Source organism: Wasmannia auropunctata, unplaced genomic scaffold (assembly GCF_000956235.1).
Source record: "Wasmannia auropunctata unplaced genomic scaffold, wasmannia.A_1.0 LD336106.1, whole genome shotgun sequence".
NCBI classification, from domain to species: domain Eukaryota; kingdom Metazoa; phylum Arthropoda; class Insecta; order Hymenoptera; family Formicidae; genus Wasmannia; species Wasmannia auropunctata.
In genome coordinates this window covers 2,147,363-2,153,907 of record NW_012026784.1, presented here as the reverse complement: position 1 = coordinate 2,153,907, position 6,545 = coordinate 2,147,363, and the positions used below count along the sequence as shown (strand labels likewise).

Here is a 6,545-nt window from a genome sequence, read left to right as displayed (position 1 = left end):
TGAGTCCCGTCACCTTTCTTCAATATAATCTTTCTTATGAGATCAATAGACGGATATTTAAGGTCATATGCTTGTCCCAATTTCGCACAAAAATCGATAAAAATGGTAGCGTAATTAAAATGGTTATTTCCTTTTTCCGACGATCTGTAATCCCACGGGAACACGTGATGAAAATTGTGATAGCCTTCTCCTACTGTCACGAAATTAACAAGCTCGTTATCCGATGGATTTATATTCCTGAAAAACAGAAATTGTATTATAGTAAACAATTATCTTATTAATGAAACTAGTAACATTAATAATGCTTACATTTATATTATTGAGGCCACCGAGTGTGCATCCACTTCCTCACGGAGATGTTAATTATATTTATAATATTTTGACGATAAAATAATTATCTGTTACAACTAGCAAATAATTATACTAAACTACTAAAGTCACGAATAATTTACTTCTTGCGGCAACGTGGATGCAACTCAATGAAAATGTAAATTGTACCGTGATTTATGCTATCAAATTACGCACTTATCGTATGGTTTAGTACCCCACGCATGAGCAATGCTATTGATACTCCATATGGAATTCAAAGTAAGCATATATCGTATAAATATTTGCGATATGATAGCTCTGCCCAAAGTCTCATTCCATAGATATATCGGTACTGCCGTTGGTAGGATAAAAGCGAAGATAAATTGAAGGAGCAAGGAGTATCTGTAAAAATGCAACTCTGATTTTTCGGAATTTATTTAATTGTAAGCGCAACATACATATTTATAAATCTGGAAATAATAGATTTTATAATAGAATATCTGTGAATTTATGATTTGCGTAAAAATATTAAAATTATTGTATTATACATCTGAAAGATTAAAACAAAGAGAAAGTATTCTCAAATTATAATTAATGTAGGCCTGCACATTAAAGATATTTGCATATATTTATTAGCATCATTTGAGATTTCTTATTCAAAATAATAAAAATGTAAAATAATTAATATATATTCTATAGCTAATTAAATTTACCTTTTGTTAAAAATCACAACAGGATCTGATAAAACATCCGATAAATTGATCTGCTTGCTTTTTTTAATAAATTCCGGATGCTCTGTCATCATCACCCATCCCATATGCGCGAAAAAGATCCCGCGTTGGGGATTGTGGGGATCGGCATTAGTGTCGCAATATTTGTGGTGCATACGATGATTCTTCACCCAATTGTATATCGAATTCTAAAAGCAAACAATTAAAATATTATTTACACATGTATACAAGTATTTATTGAAAAATATCGGTAAAACATTATCTATGAATTCTTTGACCGAATTAAAATTGATTCTTTTCTAAAAAATTTGGAATTTTATGTTGCATTGTATGTATACACATACAAGTATAATGTGCGTAAAAATGTATTAATAATAATAGCAAATAAAATTTACCTGTGCACTTGAACTGAAGCATATTAAAAATAAAATTCTTAAAGGTAATTTTGCTTTGTAGCCCTTGTGACTCCAAAGTCGATGAGCACCAGCAGATACTCCGAGATTGGATATGAAGTACATCCCGATTACTTGAAAATACGAAAGAATTGTGTTTATATAATATGTATTATATACATATAATTATGAATTTTCTCGCAAAAGTGTGAGATACTTCTAAAATGTCCTACACACAAATATAAGTTTTTAAATAAAAATATAATATATGCAGGGATTTTTGAAAAAATTTTGAAGATTTTCGAGACTTTATTTTTTATATAACGTTTTTAAAAATATTATACGTTTTTAAATATATTATTTATTTACATTCAAACATTTCATAAATTTGAATATACGTATCTATGATGTACTATATTGAATAATTCTACACAATTGCGTTTTAATTCCAATGAACATAATTATATTAATAGTTATTAATCAAATCTACTTAATAAAAAAATAATCACATAAAAAAAAATTATTCATTGTCGAATTAATTACCTTTAATTTAAATAATTTTGTCAATACTTTTTGACAGTATGGAAAAATGCAATTGGCTAAAAAAATATTAGCTTTAACTATTTTGGATTCGATTAATTCGAAAAACAAAGATTTTATTTTAAAAAGACCCTGATAGTTGCATGGAAAAAATTTTGAAAATTTTGTAAATTATTTTTTTTTAATTTCCCTGTATACAAAGGACAAACTACTTACTCCAAAATGTAGTCATCAGATTTTTCAAGTAGTTGAAAGTCAGCAAATTATATATGCCAATGGCGTGCAATAAAAAGATTTGCAGAGCAATATACCATATCACGTCAGTTTCGAAGTTATAATTGAAAATATTTGGCTTTATCATTTCGGATATTTTCGTTTTTGCTTGTTCGACGATCAGACATCGACTGACTTTCATCCAAACATTAGATATACAAATATTACAATTCATCAAGGTTAAATCCACAATTACTTGTGAAAATTCGTGTATATTAGCACACAATACTCTTTGATTCTCACCCCAAAATGTTGTCATTAGATTTTCTAAATAGTTGAAAGTTGAAAGTCGGTAAATTATAAATGTCAATGGCGTGCAATAAAAAGATTTGTACAGTAATATATCATATAACATCAGTTTTGAAGTTGCAAACATTTAGTTTTATCATTTCGGATTTTTTATTGATTGTCGTCGTTGTCGTTAATTCTCGCAAAAAGTTTATGTAACTCTAAATATATGATTAAGTCACTAAATTATTATACAAAATTATTTATAAAATGTACAAAAGATATTTAAAAGTAATAATACTTAATAGTGTTTGAGAGCGTAACCGCGAATTTAAAACCGGCGGAAAGGATTAATCACTATTGAATTAACTGTAAATGTCTTAATATAATTCATGAACACGATTTATTATACAGAACTATTTACACTATGTCCAAAAATATATACATAAAGACTTTATCTCGAAAAAGGAAGGTGTCGAGAGTAAAGGTTTGAGCGTTGAGAGAGAACACTGTTAATTTTACTAACCGCACAATTAATCGCTTTGAAAACCGAATGTCGACGTTTAGTTTACGCGTGATTATTATAACGAGTGACGTCGATGGCGACGCAGGACGTGACAGGCTTCGGGTCGTCGGCGCGATTGAACTTTGTCGGAATTTGAATTTTAATAAGAATGATGATATTATTGTTAATATTAAATGACGTCTCGGCAAACTAACGATCGCGCGATTCGGACGAGACATTGTTAACCGACGATTTGTTATCACCCTGGAAGGTTACAAAAAAAAAAACGTGTAAACAATAAGAAAAAGTCGCGGTAAGTCGATTGCGACACAATTTCCAACGATTCGTTTAAGTACAAAATTTAAACTTTTATGTGTGTGGTAATTATAGATATTAAATTCCGGCAATTTATTACAATTTATTATATGTATATTGAACAAATAATCGCGATATCGTAATGACTGAATACCGAAATAATTTTGCTAGTAATTATATATTGGTACCATACATATCTTTATTTTTATAATAACAATGCGTCAAAGTGGCCGAAAACGAAATTGTTGAATTTTCTCAAAATTGTGACGTGATAGCCAATTTTTACCAACGGATTCATGTTCAGCAGGCAAAAATACGTCGGAAATGACTATTCATACTCGCGATGAAAAAAAAATTAAATTTTATCAGATAGTGTTACGTGAGAAAATCAATATTGTTTTATTTATAAATTGCTATATCTCGGAAACAAGAAATCATATCATAATGAACCAAAATGCATTTTAAAGCTAAAGACTTATGCTTTTATATGGCCTTAATGAAATTGAGCAAAAAAAATTAGCTGTCGATGCTGCCACGTCTTGAAAACTGTCAAAATCATCGTTTCGACCTATTTAACGCCATTTTTCTCACAATTGTGACGTGATAGCCAACTTTTGCCAACGAATTCGTGTTCAGCAGGAAAAAAATACGTCGAAATTGTTTATTCACACTTGTGATGCAAAAGAAAATATCAAATTTTGTTCCACAATATAATTTTTTGATTATACAGATATTATACCGATTACTACTATTACTATTGTTGTATATATAGGACTTTATTTCACAACTTCAAAATTTTCACACAAATTGGTTTATGATCATCTTTAGTTCTTTTATATATATTTTCTAAACTCAAGTGATGACTTGCAAATGTCATTTGTAAATGTATATAAGGCTGCGCTCGAATAGAATGCTATCAGTGCTGTTGTACGTTTTTACCATTCATTATACAAAAGAAAACTAGAATGACGTAATAGCGCTGATAACGCATTTAAATATTTGAATGTTTTGTCGGTATTGAAATATTATTTATTTATATACATTCGAATATTTCGTAAATTTAAATACACATATCTATGATGACTATAGTATTTGAGATTAAATTCAAAACGTTCACAACGTATACCGCTCCCTTGAGATCTCAATAAAAATTATATTAATTACATTAATTACAATATTACACAACGTTAGTCAGGCTGTAAGTAAAGGTGCGAGTTCTTTTACGTTCCTTTTACAAATTTACATCGTTAGTTTTAATAATGATTATTCTTATAATGATCACGTTATCGTGGCTCTTGGATGGACCGCGACTATATATCTTTCCTAGTTTCCAACGCAAGGAGGAATATTAGCTTCCTTTATTGAAATTAATGTGCCTATTTTAATATTTAAAGAAGAACTATTTTTAAATCTTTTACTGCTGCTCATTGATATATTCGTTATTCTGTCAACGCCAAAAAATTTGTTTACGGTTTCTCAATGTGTTGCCACATCGCTAATTTATTATAAACGGTACATTAGATTACTCATAGGAGTGTTCAGCGAAGTCCCAATCAAAAAATGGGTCAGCGTACGGCGTCAACTCCTGAAAGTAATTTGGATCTGAGGACAGAGTGGTCGTTAATATTGCTTCAATTTCTATGTAAATGTACAAAGTTGCTCAAATGTAAATAGCATTTCACTAAGAACACGACGCATATAATATTTAAAGCCTGTACGACACGCAGCTGGAAATGGAAAAATCAACGAGATCCGGATTCTGGTTATAAAGAATATTGTACTTGTTTTGATGCAACTTATTTTAAGCTATTGCTACTTTTGTGAGCCGAATTGTAATTTAAATATGCGGTGATTTTTTTCTATAACATAATTATCAATTTTCCAAGCAAAATCAATTTTATTTTTAATACAATATATTATTATTTTAATAACATTATCATTATTTATTATATTATTAGTAATATTTTTATTATATTATTATTTATATGTGTCAACCCATACTCCAAAATAATAGCATTTAAAGGAAAAAGAATAATTCTGCAAGACATATCTTTGATCAAAATCCGATGCATATGTTTTCTGATTTGTTTGGCTTACAATTAATCGGATTCCAGTATTGGTACTTCGGACAACATAGAATGAGTCCCGTCACCTTTCTTCAATATAGTTTTTCTTATGAGATCCACGGACGGATATTTAAGGTCATAGGCTTGACCTAATTTTGCACAAAAATCGATAAAAATAGTAGCATAATTAAAATGATTATTTCCTTTTTCCGACGCTCTGTAATCCCATGGAAACACGTGGTGAAAATTGTGATAGCCTTCTCCTACTGTCATGAAATTAACAATACCATTATCTGTTGGTTTTATATTCCTGAAAACAGAAAATTATGTTTAGTAAATGAGGATCTTATTAATGAAACTTAACATTAATCTTGCTTACAATTATATTAACAGTCATTAAAGTCACTGAGTATGCATCCACTTTTTCATAAAGATGTTAATCATATTTAATAACAACGTTGAAAATTATCAGAGCTAATAAATAATGACATCAAAATTATGAATATTCATAATTTACTTCTTACAATACGTGGATGCAGCTCTATAAAAATGTAAATCGTACCGCGATTATGCTTTCAAATTACGCACTTATTATATGGTTTAGTGCCCCACGCATGAGCAATGCTATTGACAGTCCACACGGAGTGTAAAGAAATCACATATCGTATAAATATTTGCGATATGATGGCCCTATTCCAAGTCTCATTCCAAAGGTATACAGGTAACGCCGTTGGCAGGATAAAAGCGAAGATAAGTTGAAGAGGTAAGAAGTATCTGTTAAAATGCAACTTTGATTTTTCGGAATTTAATTGTAAGCGCAACATACATATTTATTCTATATAAATCTAGGAATAATAGATTTTATAATAGAAGATCTGTAAATTTATGTTTTGCGTCAAAAGATTAAAATTACTGTATTGTATATCCGACAGAGTAAGAAAAGGGATCGGAATAAAAAATATAATATATGCAGACCTGCACATTAGATATTTGTATAGATTTGTCTTATTTGAAGTTTTTTATTCCAAATAATAAAAATATAAAATAATCAATGTGTATTCTAATGTAAGCTAGCTAAATTTACCTGTGACCAAAAACCACAACAGGATCTGATGAAATATCCGATAAATTAAGCTGCTTGCTTTTTTAATAAATTCTGGATGCTCTGTCATCATCACCCATCCCA

General features: G+C 29.5%; 1 protein-coding gene and 1 pseudogene across 1 annotated transcript in view; one reads left to right on the top strand and one right to left on the bottom strand.

The window, feature by feature from the left end:
* Positions 1–6,545, top strand: part of LOC105452117 (coiled-coil domain-containing protein 170) — a 34,448-nt gene that overhangs the window by 7,520 nt on the left and 20,383 nt on the right. The gene's annotated exons all lie outside the window — the stretch shown is intronic.
* Positions 5,245–6,545, bottom strand: part of LOC105452108 — a 2,244-nt pseudogene continuing 943 nt past the window's right edge.